Raw genomic sequence first — 19622 nt, 5'->3', positions numbered from 1 at the left:
GAGGCAAACATGGCACACGTATTCTTCATATTATATCTTAATCTGAGATCCACTATTGGGAATCACTTCCAGAAGACAGGATGTCCCTGTGGCACTGAGACCTTTTGCCTCTGGCATAGTATGGTTGAGAGACTTGCACCCATAGCCACTGTTATAGTGGAGTATTACAAAGTGCTGAATAAACAGATGAGGGGATGATCATAAGGGTGCCAGGAAGACTTCTCCAAATCTAGAGGAAAAAATCTTTGAGTAATTTTTCCCTCTCTTAATGTGCTTTTATTTAATTAACTTTCTGAGGTCATGAAGGTATAATGTAAAGAGCATTAAACTTGTAGTTTGAATATTTGAGTATACCTTCTTCACTTTGTATGTGTACTAAAGTTTGCATATTAATGTCTCTATCTGGAAATTGGAGCTCAGTACCAAAATCTCAATGAGATTTTATGAGAATTCATCATGAGATCATATACCCATTATAAATTAAAACCATATTAAAAAAAACCCACAATCTTAAAAGCTACTGATTAAGACCACTATGAGGGCAGAATTAATACTCAAAGAGATATTCCTACTGTACTATTGTGGGACCAAATCTGTACACTAAGAGATATAGAAACTTGTTCAAATCACAGAAATTATTCATGGCTGAATATTATAGAACAGGATGGAATATAGCCTGTGGTAAGGATTGAGAAAGTTAATTTGTATAAAGTGTCTATTCAATGTTGGAACGTATTTCTTTTCAATGTAACTTGATTTTTTTTTTTTGGTTAGTGTCTTGCATCCTATATATAAAATTATCCTTGTTGATGGGCAGTGGTGGCACATGCCTTTAATCCCAGCACTCAGGAGGCAGAGCAGGTGGATCTCTGTGAGTTCAAGGCCAGCCTGGGCTACAGAGTGAGTTCCAGGAAAGGTACAAAGCTACACAGAGAAACCCTGTCTTGAAAAACCAAAAAAAAAAAAAAGTATTCTTGTGAGCTTGACCCATCCTAAGATCCTCTTGTTCAGGGGAGTGTGCAGCTCTTTTTTTTTTTTTTTTAGAATGTATACACATTAAAATGCAATTAAACTGTTTCTAATATAACCATTGAAACAATAACAATGCTTACTATTTTAATAATAGATTTACCACATCTAACCCAGAGGACTGTTCCTACTCATGAGCACTTGAAATCTTGGGCTAGGTGGTAGGATTAAGTAATCTTAAGCTTAAAGAGAAAAGTTGGGTGTAGCAGAAGTTTCTCTGGTCCTGCCCAGCCCCATGGTCCAACAGCTGCCTATAAAATAATCACTCAGAGGCTTATATTAATTACAAACTGGATGGCTTATGGCTCAAGCTTCTTGCTAACTAGCTCTTATAGCTTAACCCATGTCTATTAATCTATAAGTTGCCACCTGACCATGGTGTTATTGGGTTGCTGGCATCCTGCTGCTCCTTGAGCAGGGGATGCCATCTCCCCCACTCTCCTTTATCCTCTCATCATCTCTCTTGGATTTTCCTGCCTGGCTCCATCATGCCTTGGCATAGGCCAATGCACCTTTATTTATTATCCATTGGGAGCAGCATATATTCAGGTACAGAAAGATATCCCACAGCACTTCCCCTTTTCTATCTAATAAAAAAGTGTGGTTTTAACTTTAACATAGTAAGTTAATATATAACAAAGCAGTTATTGAGCAAGAATTACAGTTACAATATCCAGTCTATATATATTTGGCAAAATTAGAAAATATTCTACTATCTATCCAATTTTGTGAGTCTAAAGTTTTGTATCTAATTTTTATTTTACCATAACTAAGGAAAGCAATAATTATAACCATCTACTCTTAAACTCCATCAAAGACCCCAGAAAGATATATTACCTAAGTAAACAAGAATTGCATTGTAATCAACTTCCAAAAATCTAGAATGACAGAGACATCTGGATACCTGGACAGTCACCCAAAGTTCCTCTGCAACATTGTGACATCCATCTTTAGCCTACAGGTCTACAGTTTCTCAGTTGCTTCTCCTTGTGTCCTGCAGAATGTCTGGCAGTCTCCTCTGCAAAGCAGGAACGTGAAGGACTATCTTGCTTATTTTGGCACAATTCAGTGGTCATTTTCCTATGGGTCCTGTATGTCCAGTTTATATAACATCCTGTCACGCAGTCCTGGCAAGGGCATTTTTTTTTTTTTTTGCCCAGTGGTTAACTTTTGTCACAAAGAAAGCAAACTCCACAATGAGTTTCTTCAATGCCTATCATTCTCTTTGAAGTAATTGGTGCTGCTAGGAGCAGACATGTCTCACTGTGCAGAAAAGTCTAAGTTTTTAAAACATTTTATTGCCATATTCTGTAGGTCTTTGAAATGTTTGAAGATTACCTACCTAATTAAAATATATCTTTGTATATCTAAAAAATATAACTAACATGACTATAAATTTGACTATCATAGAAGACTAATAATTAGTCTGTATTTCTTAATTATATATTACAATTCAAATGAGTTGCATAAACATAATACCTTAAAAAGAGTAGAAATATATACACAATATAACAAAATTAAATTTAAATTTGTATCAATAAACCAAAATCCATAGTAATGTAAAATATTTCAAACAAGTGGTTGCTCTTTAAAAGTAGATTCTATAATCTACCCTTTTATCCTATCATATCTATATCCCTATATCCCCTTTTCTTCTTTAGAAAGAGACTGCATTTATAATCAACCTCCTTTGAACAAAAAGAAACACTCATGAACAATATTTTGGGAATTTGGGCACAGTTTCTCATACTACTTCCTGCTTCTTGGGGTGCTGGCAATGTTATGGTGATCCTGAGAAAGTTTGAGATATTCGTCAAGTCCTGGGAGGACCAGCTATAACCTTTGTTGATAGGTACCACCTGTTAATATCCTTGATCAAACCTGATTCATCTTAACCTAAAATAAATTTATAGCCTCTTGGTTCCTGTGGAAACAAAAGCATAGCCTTCTTTCCAAAGCAACATAATCTTAGATCCAAGTTTTGAAGTCAAGATACTTTTTAAATATATATTTTGGTTTAACTTAGCAGCCCTTACAATCAAATGTCTTTCTGCACTTAAAAATCACAAAGACAATATAATCCAGGCTCTTTGTATAATATCCATCTTTATGTTGCATATATATATATATATATATATATATATATATATATATATATATATATATACACACACATATGTATGTATATATATAATTTTCTTTTTTAAGATTTTATTTTATTTTTATGGCTATCTATAGCCTATCTCTTCTCTCTCTGAGCCTACATACCTTTTACACACATTGTAAACCATTTAGAGGTTTATTTTATCTGAATCTGTCTTTTGTGTATCTATAATCCTTTTCTGATCATTGCTTTAAACTATAGCTTGGCTAGGACTAAAGCTGTGGCTTTGGCTGCTGACTCTGCTCATATCAGCTTCCCAACATGGCAGAGGTATCTTTACTGCCGGCTCTGGGCAGTGGGTCTAGGCCTCCATCAAGCAGCATGTAGCCCAGAAACCATTTTTTTTATTAGAGAAAGCTAAATCTGCCACCCAGTATGCTGCTTAGCTTGAAGATGCCTCTGTGTGTGGCAACAGGAATCCACTATGCTGTAGGTCAAGCCTGCATGCCATGGCATCTCTGTATCATGGCTTGCCTGAGAGACATAACTAGGAAGCTGCTCTTGGCTTTATTTTAGAATCCTTTTTTAAAGCTTTCTCAAGTTATGGGTGGAAATTCTAGTCCCATGTTGGGCACTCAAACATAGCAGTAGTTTCTCCAGTCTTGCCTGGCCCCATGGTCCTGTAGCCATCTATAAAATATTCACTCAGAGGCTTATATTAATTATGAACTGGATGGCCAATGGCTCAAGCTTCTTGCTAGACAGCTCTTATGGCTTAACCCATTTCTATTAATCTATAAGTTGCCATGTGGCTGTGCCATTAGCAACCTGCTGGCATCTTGTTGCTCCTTGGGCAGCAACTGGCATTTCCTCTCATTTTCCTTTATCCTCTCATTATTTCTCTTGGATTTTTCCACCTGGCTCCATTGTGCCCTGCCATAGGTCAATGTAGCTTTGTTTACTAATCAATGCAGCTTTATTTACTAACCAATGGGAACAATATATATATATATATATATATATATATATATATATATATATATACTGTTATATATATATACTGTGAATATATATATATTCACAGCATACAGAAAGACATCTCACAGCAGTTGGAATTGTAGTATCATTTTCATTTTGTGAAGAAATCCTCTCATATCTCTAAAAGATGTCTTTTGAAAAATACTTAGAGCATCTCACTCATAGGAAACTCATTCATTAACAGGTAGTTTATTTCACTGAGATGTTTTTCTTGTTATGCTGAAATGAAATTTAAACCTTAATTGATGCAATATATCTTCACTGCTTACTTTATCAAAAGCCCACAAGATTTTTGAGATTTCAAGCCAACCCTCACTTTTTTTTCTTTTCTCAGAAAAATAGCTCACAGGAGCTACCATGGCAGAAAGATAAGAGGCATCAATTATGGAACCAGGTTTGAGTTTTAATCTTAGATCAGTTATTTCCATTTTGATGATCAATTCGTTATACCTCTGTGCTTTCAAATATATCTGTTGATCCATAAAAATTATCATAATACCTCACAAATGCTCAAACCATGTATTGTTTTTTATTAAATCAATTCCATATGGAGAGGTTGTTATCCTCATTACTGGTTTATAATATTCCTTGTGAAGTACAGTATTATTTTTTAAGAAGAAAAATAGGACACAAAATAATTAAGTAATTGACCTATTCATTAACTCCTGTTTTAAGTTGTGATGTGCATGATAAATAACTACAGAATTTCTGAAATGTTTATATGACTGAAATGGAAATATTATATTACCAAATGCAAATAATTAAACAGATAACACAGACAAAGAAAACAGCTGTCATGATGTCTCAAGGTAGACATTAGAGTCCATTTCCCAGGCTGGCACAGGAGGAGGAATTAGGTATTACCCCTGTCAAAGCTTTTTTTATTTTGGATGACCTTGTTAACTTTCCTCTAATTGGTCCCTCCGGGCTATAAATGAATGAATCAAGAATGTCTCAAGGGATATGAAAGAAGGGATCCAAGGGGAAATGAATGTGTTCAAACCTGGTAGTATGCACATGGTTATCTTATGCAAACATTGAATCGCAGCTCCTGAGGCTGAAGTGTTCTGAACTCTTCTAAGAAGCAAAGAATGTAACTTAGTCATCTTTAGAACACTGTGGAAATCCCATGCTATACAAGTCAGCACACATCTGCAATTCCAGCATCTTCTCAGAAATATTGTGGATAGTACATCCAGGAGGGCTCCACACTGAAGTCAAGACGTGATGGTGACAGCCTGTCCTGAACACTGAGGGTCGAGATGTAGTTAATAACACTTGTCTAAGACACTGGGTGTGTCCTCAATTTTTTGAAAAAAAAAAACTACCATAGTCCTGGTGGAAAAGTAAGCATTTTTATTTTTATTTTTTTCTCTTTTCCCTAAAGCCTTTTGTCCTTTCTTCACTGAAGTTCAGATACCTAAAAGAAGAAAGTTCCTAGACTTTCAGTGTTTTTTGTTTGTTTGTTTGTTTGGTTTGTTTGTTTTTGTTTTTGTTTTTGGTGAATGCTTTTTTTTTTTTTTGCTGAAGAACAAATGAAGAGAATTGGAGACTAATTTTCTTCGGCATGTGTTTTGAGGTCAAAACAAATGGTCAAAATAAATTCACTCATATATGTGAGGATCAAAATTCAAGGTCGAGTAGCTTCCCTTTATCAACAGAGTAAATTGCTGCTGCTCTCATGTAAACCCATAGAAGTGGCAGTCTACATTTTGTGACACCTGGTTCCTTCACTTTGTAGTTTATCCCTTCATAGCAGGTGCACAGTGCTATCTAACTATGGTTTTATTTGCACTTCTTTGGTAAGGATAATGGATGCCTTCTACAGTATTTATTTACATCCCTGTGTCTTACTTGATAATGTACATGTTAAAAGTAGTTTCCCAGTTTTCTTGAAGCAGCTGAGGAATTACATGATTTTTATTGAGTTAAAAATACTATAAATGTTTTTTCTATAAATGTTGGATATGCAAATTATTTTATTCATTATGAACTACTTTTTTCATTTTCTTGTTGACAAATATTTTGTTTTAATTTTTAACTTTGAATCAGTTCCAAATATACAGTATCACAAATCCCTTAATGATGTGTGAAATATATTAAATAATTTTAATTCTTTCATTTAAAGCTTAGTAACTATTAGTGCCACATTTTTAATGTTTTTTATTTAAATTTTTTTATTCATTTTATATACCAACCACATTTATTATTGCCTAATGATCTTATTTTAACTTCATTGATTTGCCAACTACTGTTTTATTTTTGTGCCAGAAGCCTACATCACTATTCTGTTACATTTTACTGGTTTCTCTCTTTAGTCTCCTGTGCTTCTTAATAGTTCTGAATTCTTTTGCTATCTTTCATGACTTTGAATAAATATTTAATTTTAAGTTAATTCAAATAACAATATTAAGAGAAAATCATGGATTATAAGTATGATTGTATGACAAACCAAGTTCACAGAAAGATGATTCTGTTAGAATTCAGATCAATTATATGTTAGAATTTCATGTTCTACAAGATACATTATATGTACTTGATCCATGTATACACACACACACACACACACACACACACACACACATACATTTATATAAGCTGTTAGTTATGAATCTATGATGATTGACTTTTTGATTATTTGTTTGTATGGATGTTTAATTATTCTAGAATTGATGTTGAAAAGACAATTCTTCATTTATATTTTTGCTAGTTTGTTAAATGTCAAATAACCATGTATTTGTACGTATGTTCCTGAACTCTATTCTGTTCTCCCTCTGCTTTCACCAATGGCATGTGATCCCAATTTATGTGACACCACAGTAGTATTAAAATCTGGTAATGTGAGCCTTAAAAACCTTTGTTTTGTAAAATTCTTTTTACTTTATAATATTTTATTTTTAATACAAATAATAGGATCAGCTTGACTAATTTTATATTAGCTTGAGAAAAACTGATTTCTTTTCAAAATTTAGTTTTTCAAACTTTGAACAAGCCTTTCCTCCATTTACAAATCCATTTGTTTTTTGACAATATTTTGTTTAAAATATGATGATCCTGCACATATTTTTCTTTTTAACTAACCACAGATTCTTTTCTCTAATAATATAATCTGAATAGTTTCCCCCCGTCTTCTTCTCCCAGGTCCTCCCTACCTCCTCTCCAATTAGGATCCACTCCCTTTCTGTCTCTCATTAGAAAAGAACAGGCTTTTAAAAGATAATAGCAAAACATAACAAAGTAAAATAAAATGAAAAACAGTTTATTGAAGTTGGATAAGACAAGCCAACAGAAAAATAAAAGATCCCCCAAAACAGGCACAAGAATCAAAGACCCACTCATTCATACATTGAGGAGTCCCATAAAATTACTAACTGAAAAAACTGTAGTATACATTGAAAGGATATTTAATTATGTTTCACAGAATACATTTTTCTGCTATAATAAGTATCATTGTTTAATTGAATATCTTTCTTATATTTGCTGATCTGAAATGCAAGAAATGTATGTCTTTTGGTTTTGTATCTACTCATCTAATTGTCTTTATTTTTTTCTAAAAATTGTTGAGTCTTTGAGCTTTATTTATCAATATGCAAACTGTTTTATTCCTTTCTACTTAGTTTCTCGCATTTTTTCCCTCTTTCTTGCAATGGATAAGATTCCGTGCATATTATTAAAGTTTTTCTTTGCTAAGTATCATATTTTAGTACCAAATAATTTTTACACTTATGTTTTAATACTTTATGTGTCTCTGCAGGGAATACCTATCCCTCCAGTCATTTCAATTTTGTATTGTAAACCTCAAGGAACACCAAGGTAGGTGTTTTAATATCTTTAATAATTCTAACATCTATACAATCTCAAAGTTGATCTATGCTCCTTTTCCCCAGAATTGATGGCATTTTCTCATTTATTTGTTTTGTACATTAAAAAGCATCTATACACCAGGCAGTGGTGTTGCTAGAGTTTTCCTGCCTGGCCCACAGTCAGGACAAATCTCTCTCACCTGCCAGTCCCACAGCCACTCAGACCCAACCAAATAAACACAGAGACTTATATTGCTTACAAACTGTATGGCTGTGGCAGGCTTCTTGCTAACTGTTCTTACAGCTTAAATTAATCCATTTCTATAAATCTATACCTTGCCACATGGCTTGTGGCTTACTGGTACTTTACATCTTCCTTGTCCTGATGGCGGCTGGCAGTGTCTCTCTGACTCAGCCTTCCACTTCCCAGAATTCTTTTCCTTGTCCCGCCTATACTTCCTGCCTAGCCAATGGCCAATCAGTGATTTATTTATTGACCAATCAGCAACACATTTGACATACAGACCATCCCACAGCACAGTGGTAGCACACATCTTTAATCTCAGTATTTGGGAGGCAGAGCCAGGTAGATCTCTGTGAGTTTGAGGCAAGCCTGATCTACAGAGCGAGATCCAGGACAGGCTCCAAAACTACACGGAGAAACCCTGTCTCAAAACAAAACAAAAAGCATCTATATACTCAAGACTATTTATGTAATGTTATAGACTTTGAGGAATACAATAACTTGTATTTGCTTTCTTGTATTAATCAATCCAATTAGAACCAAGCAAGCATTCCCTTTCCTGCCTTCTATAGACAATGATTCTAGATCAGTTTCCAAGTTTTAACGTCTTGCATTGTGTTTTTCCTTCAAATAATCCACTGGGAAATTACCATGAGTTGTAATTGATACTAAAATTCTCCAAAGTTTTGTAATAACACTTTTATACATGTATGTTTCATAAAATGAACCAGCTTTGTTCATTTGCACAATTCCTTTGTCTACATGCATATTCACACATACACACACACAAAACACACACACACACACACACACACACACACACACACACACACACACCAGGGCATGTAGCTAGAGTTTTCCTGCCTGGCCCACGGTCAGGGCAAATCTCTCTCATCCGCCAGTCCCACAGCCACTCAGACCCGACCAAGTAAACACAGAGACTTATATTAGTTACAAACTGTATGGCCGTGGCAGGCTTCTTGCTAACTGTTCTTATATCTTAAATTAATCCATTTCCATTAATCTATACCTTGCCACATGGCTCGTGGCTTACCGGGATCTTCCCATGCGGCTTGTCATGGTGGCGGCTGGCAGTGTCTCCTCTCTCCGCCTTCCATTTCCCAGAATTCTTCTCCTTGTCCCGCCTATACTTCCTGCCTAGCCAATGGCCAATCAGTGATTTATTTACTGACCAATCAGCAACACACTTGACATACAGACCATCCCACAGCACTTCCCCTTTTCTTTTCTTAAAAAGGAAGGTTTTAACCTTTACACATCTCCAAAGTCAGCTTGGTATATTTGGGAATTTGGGCGTAGTTTCTCTTACTACTTCTTGCTGGAGGGGGGCGCTGTATCTTATGGGGATACAAAGAAAATTTTAGAATTATGGAATAGTCCATGAGGGTATGTCGTCTGAGCCAGTTGCCTTGAAACCATTCTGGATGTTGGATCATCAGGGCCATGGTGTCATCAGAGACCTTTCAGGGGGTCTTGGCTGGTCAAACCTGATGTATCTTAATCTTGAACAAATCCATAGCCTCTGGCTTTTTGTGGAAACAAAATCAGAGCCTCCTTTCCAAAGCAACATATCCTTACATCCAAATTTTGAAGTCAAGGTACCTTTAAAATATACATTTTGGCATAACTTAACAGCTTTTGTAATCAAATGTTTTTCTTCAGTTACGAATATCAAATAGAACATAATCCAGATTCTCTGTGTGATAGCCATCTTTACGTGGCTTATTTTTTATATTAGCTTGAGCCTATTGCTTTAAACTGCAGCCTTCTAAGCCGCTGGCTCCGCCCACTTTAGCTTCCCAACATGGCGGTGGTCCGCTTTCCACCAGCTCTGGGACCCTTAACTCTCAGAAATAGTAGGTCTACATTTTTATCAAAGTAGCGTGTAGCCCAGAAACCTCTTTTTTTTTTTGTTTTTTTTTTGTACTAGCAAAGGCTAAATCCATCACATAGCTTAATGTGCCATTTGCAGAGGCCTCATTCCCGCCATACTGCAGGTCGAGCATGCATGCCAGGAACCCGCCATAGTAGCTCAAACATGCAGGCTGCCACTAGCTTGAAAGAGACAACTAGGAGCTGTTTTTAACTCCGTTTTAGAATCTTTTTACTCAGGTTTTAGGTGGAAACTCTTGCCCCACGTTGGGCACCATTTGTAGCTAGAGTTTTCCTGCTTGGCCCACGGTCAGGGCAAATCTCTCTCATCCGCCAGTCCCACAGCCACTCAGACCCGACCAAGTAAACACAGAGACTTATATTAGTTACAAACTGTATGGCCGTGGCAGGCTTCTTGCTAACTGTTCTTATATCTTAAATTAATCCATTTCCATTAATCTATACCTTGCCACATGGCTCGTGGCTTACCGGGATCTTCCCATGCGGCTTGTCATGATGGCGGCTGGCAGTGTCTCCTCTCTCCGCCTTCCATTTCCCAGAATTCTTCTCCTTGTCCCGCCTATACTTCCTGCCTAGCCAATGGCCAATCAGTGATTTATTTACTGACCAATCAGCAACACACTTGACATACAGACCATCCCACAGCACTTGGGCAGATACATCATTGCAGGGATTGTCTGCAAAAACTCTCTACAAATATATTTTGTTTTTATGTTGCATTCTCATTTTCCCAAACCTGTTTCTGTTTTTGTAGCACAGCTATGGAAAGCAGGAGGAAGAGAAGGGAAAGAAAAGGAGATAGTTTCCAACAGGAAAGGGCATGGGAGAAAAAGAGGAGTCCTTTATACTTTAGAAAATAAGACCCGTGTTATCAAAAATCACTTAAGTATTAGAGTGTCATTATCCTGAGTATCCATGACATAATTGATTAGAATGTTCATCTCAAAACAAACAGGAAACCAAAACCAAAACAAAAAACAAGAGTACAGTGGATGGCAAAAGCAGATATTTTTGTGTGTATGGGGTTTTTACAGATTTTATATTGTCTGCTTACTTCAGAGGCCTTAGGAAAATGATTTTTGTTTTGTATGTAAATCCAGATCTGACCTCTATTTAACTTTCTAAAAGCACTTAATTCTAAATTATAATCTAAAACTTTATTGTCTTTATGTTTCACGTACATCTGCCCCATTAAAGAAGATCAATTGTACAAAATCGAAAAACACACTTCCACCAGAGAGCATGTTGGTTTGACTTCAGGGTTCATGTCCTGGGGAGCTTGGTCTGTGTTCTGTTTTGAAATCAGATATTCTCGAAACAATGAGGAATCTCTCAGTGGTGACTCAGTTTATTTTGATGGGCATCCCACACACAGAGGGTTTGGAGACCATGCTCTTTGTTCTGTTTTTGTCTTTCTACATCTTTGCCCTGGTGGGGAACCCGCTCATACTCCTCGCAATTGTCTCCTCCACTCAACTTCACACCCCCATGTACTTCTTCCTGTGCCAGCTGTCCGTGTGTGACATATTTTTCCCTTCAGTGACTTCTCCGAAGATGCTGTTCTATCTCTCAGGAAATAGCCGGGCCATCTCCTATGCAGGCTGTGTGTGCCAGCTCTTCTTCTACCATTTCCTGGGTTGTACTGAAGGTTTTCTGTACACAGTGATGGCCTATGACCGCTTTGTGGCCATATGCTACCCTCTAAGGTACCAAATAATCATGAGCCACAGAGTGTGTGCCATCCTTGCTATGGGGACATTATTTTCTGCCTGAATTCAGGCTACGTTTTTAACCACTGTCACCTTCCAGTTGCCCTACTGTGGTCCCAGTGAGGTGGCCTATTCTTTCTGTGATATGCTTGTGTTGCTGAAGCTGGCTTGTTCAGATACATCAGCCCAGGAAATGGTGGGGTTCATCAGTGTAGGTCTCATGCCTCTCGGCTGCTTCTTCCTCATCCTCACCTCCTACAGCTGTATTGTCTATTCCATCCTGAAGATCCGCTCTGCTGAAGGTAGACACAAAGCCTTCTCTACCTGCGGTGCCCACCTCACTGCCATACTGCTTTACTTTATGCCTGTGGTCCTCATATACCTAAGGCCAACCACGAGCCCTTGTTTAGATGCAGCCATTCAAGTCTTTAACAACTTGGTTATCCCCATGCTGAATCCTTTGATCTATAGCTTGAGGAATAAGGAAGTAAAAGGTTCTCTGAAGAAAATACTACAGAAAGTAGCCTCCTTACTTGAGAAATGCTAGAGAAAGTATCAGAAATTATTACTTTAATATCACATTTCCTACAAAAGGTATTTTATTTTGTGTGACAAAGAACATATATATATTACCAGTGCCTCATTTTACAAATGGTTAGGACTTGAATACCAAGAGCAAATCACTAAAGGTTAAGTTACTAATAAATTCCTCTACCAGGAAGAATGAAATTTTTCTGAACGTTCTTTTTCTTTTCTTGCCTTGGGACCATCTTCCTATACATAGTTTCTCCACTATCATTCACATAATTATTTAATTATCTCTTCAAATGTCTGAATGGAATACATTTTCATTTCACGTTTTAGCAGTTGCTGCAAAGGAAGTTAGAGAAAATCAAACAAATGGCTTTGGGAACTTTCTTGTGATTTGAAACCAAAGCAACTGTTTAGTAAAAATGAAAAGTAGCCAAATGTCTCTGCATAGGACCTAATTCAGGTCTCCTTCAGATGAATCAGGGTTCTAGTGTGGCATAGCAAAAACATCTGATGGTCTCGGACCCGGAGTAATGAATGAAAGCTTGGAGGCTGCGATCAGGATGTTTCTGTGAATGGAAGGCTGGCTCCATTTGCTTTTTGTCTATTTATTTGGCTGTGGAATCCTCAGGACAAGCAAAAGTCCACGAAAAGTCCAATCAGCAGTTTATTTGTGGCTCTGGATACTCTGTTTACATGCAGGGTGTAGCTTTACTGTTCCTTCTCATAAAACCCTTTCTTCGTTTTTGTTTATTTTCGAGATTATAACTTAATTACAAAGTTTCCTTACTCTCTTTCCTCCTCCCTCCGAATATTACCACATGCCCTTACCCACTCTCCTTCAAATTCATGGCCTCTGTTTTCATTGTTATTGATTACTTGTATGTGTTTGTATATACATATATATTCCTAAATATACCCTGTTGAGTTCTTTCTGTGGGGTTGAGGCAGTGTAGGTTTTTCCCATTCAGTTTGAAATGGTAGTCTTAATTCTTGCTTATAAAAGAGCTTTTATTAAATAAAATAAAGAAGGCGGTAGTATTATTTTCTACTCATGCAACTAATAAATATTTTGGTGTCCTCAATCCTTTGGACCAAGGATAAGATAGTGAATAGTCAGGAAAGCAGAACATAAGAGAAGTGATGAGTGAGCTCGTACTGACATCAGTGGATGCTGGGGATGTCAAGGCTTTCTATGCCATTCTATCTTTACCTAGTTACTTAATAAGAGCGCCAAAGGAATTACAAATAATGGGTTTCAAATTATTGTTTAGAAAAAACAATATATTTAGAAAGAGTGACTGTTTTTATTCTTCTCATCACAGGTTATATCAACTTTCAACCCTCAGCACCTTGAGGATAGCAATTTTCTATTGCAATTGTTTTATGTTTGATATAAATAAGACAAAAACAAATTCTCAGGCAACTTATTAAAGGTATCCCCAAAGCTGATAACTTTATGTGTGTTGTCTTGCTCAATATTTAAATAATTATTTATGTGTATGTGTCTGTGCTAGTGTATGTCATATGTCTGTCAGTAATCAGAGAGGAAGGGCAGGAGAGGGCTTTGTCAGTAATCAGAGAGGAAGGGCAGGAGAGGGCTCAGAAACCTTGGAACTGTAGCTACAGGTGGTTGGTAGCATCCCAATGTGGGTGATGGGAACCTAACTTGGGTCACCTGGGGGAGCAGCAAATGCTTTTAGACACTACATCATCTCCCACTCCTTTATTCAACACTTTTGTAACTATACCTTTCTATGTCTAAGGCTTTAATACTAAATGTCAGAAGAACACATTTCATAATTATGCTATAAAACACTGTTCATGCACACTCACATCATGCTTTTTCAGCTCATCTTTCTGCCTTTGGATCTCTGACATATGTAACTAATGGCAATATTTTGTTTCCTTCACACTGCTATTGATTCTCTCCCCAGTAAAACATAAAGAATGCATTATGAAATTTTTCTATGCTGCTTATTGTTTTACCTAAAGAACCTCACATTATAGTAAGGAAATTTTAGAGAAAACAGAATATGGAGTTTTGAAAATAAACCATCTCTTTTATTCGTTTGAGGTCAGAGCTGTTTTGTTCATTGACCGCAGTAAGATTATCTAAAACAACTACTTTAAAACAAAAGACTAATTAGCCATTCAATTTTCGCTTTCACTCACCTAGAAGACACATGAACTGCTAACAGCAATGTATAACACTGAATAATAGCATGGATATTGGTGTTGGTAACTCTTCTAAGAAAAAGGGACAGAGGAGACATGTTTTTAATCTCTCAACTTTGTGCCCTGTAAGCTTTAAGATCATTTGTATATTATATTAAATACTCACATTACTTGATAAAAATATTCCTTAGAATCCATGTTCTCTTCAAATGTGAGTTCTGACAGGAAAATAACCTTTGCAAAAATAACATTAAATCAAAGGTATTTTCTTTTTTATACTTTATTGATTTTGTCAAAACATCAGCTGTTAAATAAAAACAATCTGAATTATTAAGAATTACTTATATTCATCCATGATTTCTTGTGTACATAGTTTCATGAAATCAAGATACATTTTAGTTCACTACATAAATAGAAAAAAAAGATGTCACAAAAAATTGAGGGATTAAGCTTCATGAAGAGCCAGGTGTATCTTAATAGATGCAGATATGCATATCATAAGTTCACAAACTTATTATTCTAACAAGTATCATTTGGTGAATATTTTCTACATAACAGACAATGAAAGGCTCTAATTATCGTGGGTACCTAAGAAGCAAGAGGTATTACTATCCAAAATTCAGTAAAGTAACCCAGAAATATCTGGGAAATTAAATACTTACCAAATGAAGTCACAAAAAATCACTTGTCATATTATAGGTATTTGTATTATGTTTTCTTTTGTTTAATTTTGAATTTTATACTTTAATTATTACATTTCTGCCTTCTATTTCTCACTTCAAGTCCTCCTACATACCCCTCCCTGCTGTTTCAAATTCAGAAAGCAAACTCCAGAGATTTACACTAAGTTCCACTAGTACATAACGTAAAATGCACAAGTCTAGAGAAAAAATGAAAAAACTGTGGACATGATTAGATGATTTTGTATACTTTGTTACTATATGTATATATTGATTGACAAATTGGAATCACAAATCACTGATCTCAATTGCTTATTGTATATCTTACATTGTACAAGTTCATGGATTCACTTGTTAGTATTTTGTTAAATGCTGGTTGGGATAATGATGAATTAGGTTCTTTCAAAATGACAAAGCCAGATTAGTCTCTACCTTCTTCTTACTACCCAGAAAGCCTTTACAACTACAAGCCCAACAGGAAGTGAAATAAAAGTTTAAAATAATCCCCTTAGCCATGCAAGTCATAAATGTTTGAGCATAACTTAGATATCTATACCACCAGCCACATTTCTGGATCAAAGCCCAAACTTCCCTATCTAAGCTTTGCAGGAAAAGTTGCATGGGGATGTCATGTTTTATAAAAAAACAAAAACAAACAAACAAAAAACACATCTTTCCCTCTGTCCTTGCATTCAGTTCATCAGTCTTTGTAATAATGGGATTCCCACATGTCGCCTATTTATGTTAGAAGATCCACCCATAAATTCTCAGTCCTATAACTTTAATTCACCTTTCACGTGTAATCAGAAGAACAATGAGGAGGGAAAAAGCAGAATCTCTCTTATGAATTGGGTGCTCTTCGGGAGTTTATCTCTTTTTCCATGTCTGCTTCCATTTACTTTGGAAAGTACTTAAGAAAAAATGTTTTCTACCTAACATCTTTTAATTATAATCTTTGGCAAATCAAGTTCATAGTGACTATAGTCCAACTCAGCAAAAACTAAAGCCACCAATAATAGTCTTCATGTAGATCTACTCCTAAAATATAAGTTTGTTTGTTAAAAATGAAACCACCATATGCATGAGAAAACTCATTGGTTTGACTTCAGTGTTTACACCTTCAAGATCTGTGTTCTGCTTTGAAGGCCATCATGTCCTAGTCGCTTCATTTAAGCCCCAAATGAAATGACTTGATTTTGTACCATGTACAAGGAACACAATGTGTATAGTAGGTAGAAGAAGGGATTCATTTTACTTTTCCTGTCACAATATATGAGCATTATTTATCCCTCAGTAACTTGGATATAACAATAGTTTCCTTTTTTTTTTTTTTTTTTTTTGGTTTTTCGAGACAGGGTTTCTCTGTGTAGCTTTGCGCCTCTCCTGGAACTCACTTGGTAGCCCAGGTTGGCCTCGAACTCACAGAGATTCGCCTGGCTCTGCCTCCCGAGTGCTGGGATTAAAGGCGTGCGCCACCACCGCCCGGCTAACAATAGTTTTCTTTAAATATATTTTTATAATTTTGTTATATTTTCCTTAAAAATTTAGATGAAGGCTTTGTAATACATCAAGCGTTTAATCTAGATCTCACATTCGCTGCTTTTCTCTAGCACTTAAATTCCTCCCAATTTTTGTATGAATAAGAATTCTTATGAAAAATTTTCTTATATAAATAATAATGTATCTTTTATAACATAACAGAGTCATCATTGTTACTGATAGTATATTTATTCATAATGCAGGAGAATAAATCTCGATTGACATTAATGATAACAAATTATATCCATAGCCATTAGTGCAGCAGAGATGAGTGGAGTCCTGTGAGTGAACCACTGTCTGCCTGTATTTTTAGTCAATATTATCTTTAAGAACAGAACTGAAGCCGGGCGGTGGTGGCGCACGCCTTTAATCCCAGCACTCGGGAGGCAGAGCCAGGCGGATCTCTGTGAGTTCAAGGCCAGCCTGGGCTAACAAGTGAGTTCCAGGAAAGGCGCAAAGCTACACAGAGAAACCCTGTCTTGAAAAACCAAAAGAAAAAACCAAAAAACCAAAACAAACAAACAAAAAGAACAGAACTGAGAGAATGAAATTAATGAACAGTAAGCACATGAAAACATATTTTGTATTTTTATCACTAGTGAGAACAAGTTCAAAAGCATAAAATATCCATACATTTGAACTGTTAAAATTAAAATAAAAACATGAAATCAGGTTTTGGCTTTAAAATAGACCAACTGCAGCTCTTATCTATAACCATTAAATGTTTAAGTTTTACCTCATTCAGAAGTAGATGGGTAGGTGTATGAATGGCTAAGAGTTTAACATACTAGACAATTAACGTAATTTACAAATATTTCAGTTAGATATTGTTTCCGTTAACATATATGTTCATAACAGCATAGAACTGATAATAACTTTATTTGTAATAGACTAAAAGACCTTGGGTGATTGACAATAACTAAGTGATAGATGGTGATAAATCCATACAATAGTATTCGAAACAATAAAAATGGGATTATTGATAAATATTTAAATTAATAATTTGTATAAAGCAAAGCTAAGAACATGTTAATAAAATATCCATTTACATGAAATTATAGGACTGCCAATCCACTGAGACAATGTGAAAATCAGCTTTTGTCTTTGGGCAGCGGTCAAAAGTCATGACTATAATCAACTATTTTTTTTATTTTGACTGCAGCAATAGTTCCAAAATTGATAAATGTGTCAAAGGTAGTCTTCGCCCTTCTTACATATGTGCAGTTTCAGGTAATTCAACTTCTTTCAATACATTTTGTATGATGGTGTATTTCACAAACATAAAACAATTAATGGCTATATACATAAAAATTAATTTGGGGACTTTGTTAGTGTATTGTCAAATGTGTAAATTAATTGTAAAAACTAGTATCTTTGTTGATTCATCTATTCAAGAATTAAGTTTTCACTTGTTCGAGTCTATTTTTGGACATTTTAGGAGTAATTGAGAGTTTGCCTAGGGAAAGATCTTCACTCATTTTGTTCAATGCATGCACCTATATTCTGTTTCCTCGTTGCTCTACCAGCAGGGCTTGTGTCTTATAGCTGGATATATTTCATACTGAATTCTGAGTGTTCATTTGTCTCTCAATCACTTACTGATGTTTTAGGTTAGTTTTATCACCGATTTCTTAGAGATTTTGGAGTATGACCTTATATTGTCTGCAGTTAAAGATTACTGTTTTCCTCCTTTCCTTATTGTTATACTCCTAGGGTATTTCTTATATCACAGCTAATTGAATTTATATTTAATAATACATAATGATGGTCTAGGGACACACTTCCTTTATATTGACTCACGGTAATCAGAAGACAAATGGAAATCACGTGATCTCACATACTCTGAATAGAAAAATGTTAAAATATATTGAACATAACTGCAAACTGAATATGCCAATCTTTTCTACTGCTGTTTTTTTTCAATTTCTCTTGATTATCTTGTACATTTGTCTTGTCCTGTCAAGGATTAATGGATGGACCTGAATCCAATCCATGTTTCTGAATCTTCCATACTAGTGAGCAGTCCAGTACCTCTCATACTGGTTTTCTTTTGAAAAATAAAATTTATACTTTGACAGTTCTGTACATGTGTACCATGCATTTTACATTTTGATTGTTCTTAACTCTAGCCTCTTTCTTCTCCCCCCTTCTCATGTCTACTCCCTTTCCCATGCTAATCCACCTTTTACATTTGAGTGTATTGATTTCTTTTTCTTTTTCTTTTTTTTTTTTTTTTTTGGTTTTTCGAGACAGGGTTTCTTTGTGTAGCTTTGCGCCTTTCCTGGAATTTACTTTGGAGACCAGGCTGGCCTCGAACTCACAGAGATCCGCCTGGCTCTGCCCCCCGAGTGCTGGGATTAAAGGCGTGTGCCACCACCGCCTGGCGAGTGTATTGATTTCTATCCCTTGTTTATGACCAGGAACATCTGTGTCCATGGAATTAGAACTCTGCATTGGAGTCTGGTGGGCACAGTGGTGATTCAAATGAAGACAGTGACTCCCTAACTCCCAGATCCCATCATGAGTTCTATAAGGAAATTTATGACTAATGATTATCTAAATAGACATAATTCCAAACTGCATTCTAAATATGTTTATACCTTTAGGCAAAAAAACCCTCCTCTTAATACTAATGAGAGAACTTTCCATTTACACTGAACAGTGGTTAATAGAGACTCAAAGCTGCCTGGGATGATGAGAATAAGTGATAGATAAGATATGAAGCCTAAACAAGTCATTTGTACTACTACACCCCCTAAGGCTCAAGAAACATTTCAGATGAGGGACAAAAGGAATGTAAGCAGTATAAGATAGGAAGAAAGGTAGTCAAAGTATATCCTGTATAACACAATC

At 35.8% G+C, this 19622-nt stretch overlaps 1 pseudogene; it reads left to right on the top strand.

Moving 5' to 3' along the window:
* The first annotated feature begins 11449 nt into the window (after positions 1-11449).
* On the top strand, positions 11450-14186 carry LOC131914665 (olfactory receptor 10D1B-like; annotated as a pseudogene).
* Positions 14187-19622: the final 5436 nt, after the last annotated feature.

The sequence above is a fragment of the Peromyscus eremicus genome, chromosome 7, assembly GCF_949786415.1.
Source record: "Peromyscus eremicus chromosome 7, PerEre_H2_v1, whole genome shotgun sequence".
NCBI lineage: Eukaryota > Metazoa > Chordata > Mammalia > Rodentia > Cricetidae > Peromyscus > Peromyscus eremicus.
Note: the sequence above shows the minus strand (reverse complement) of the source record. Positions and strands in the feature narration are given on the sequence as shown.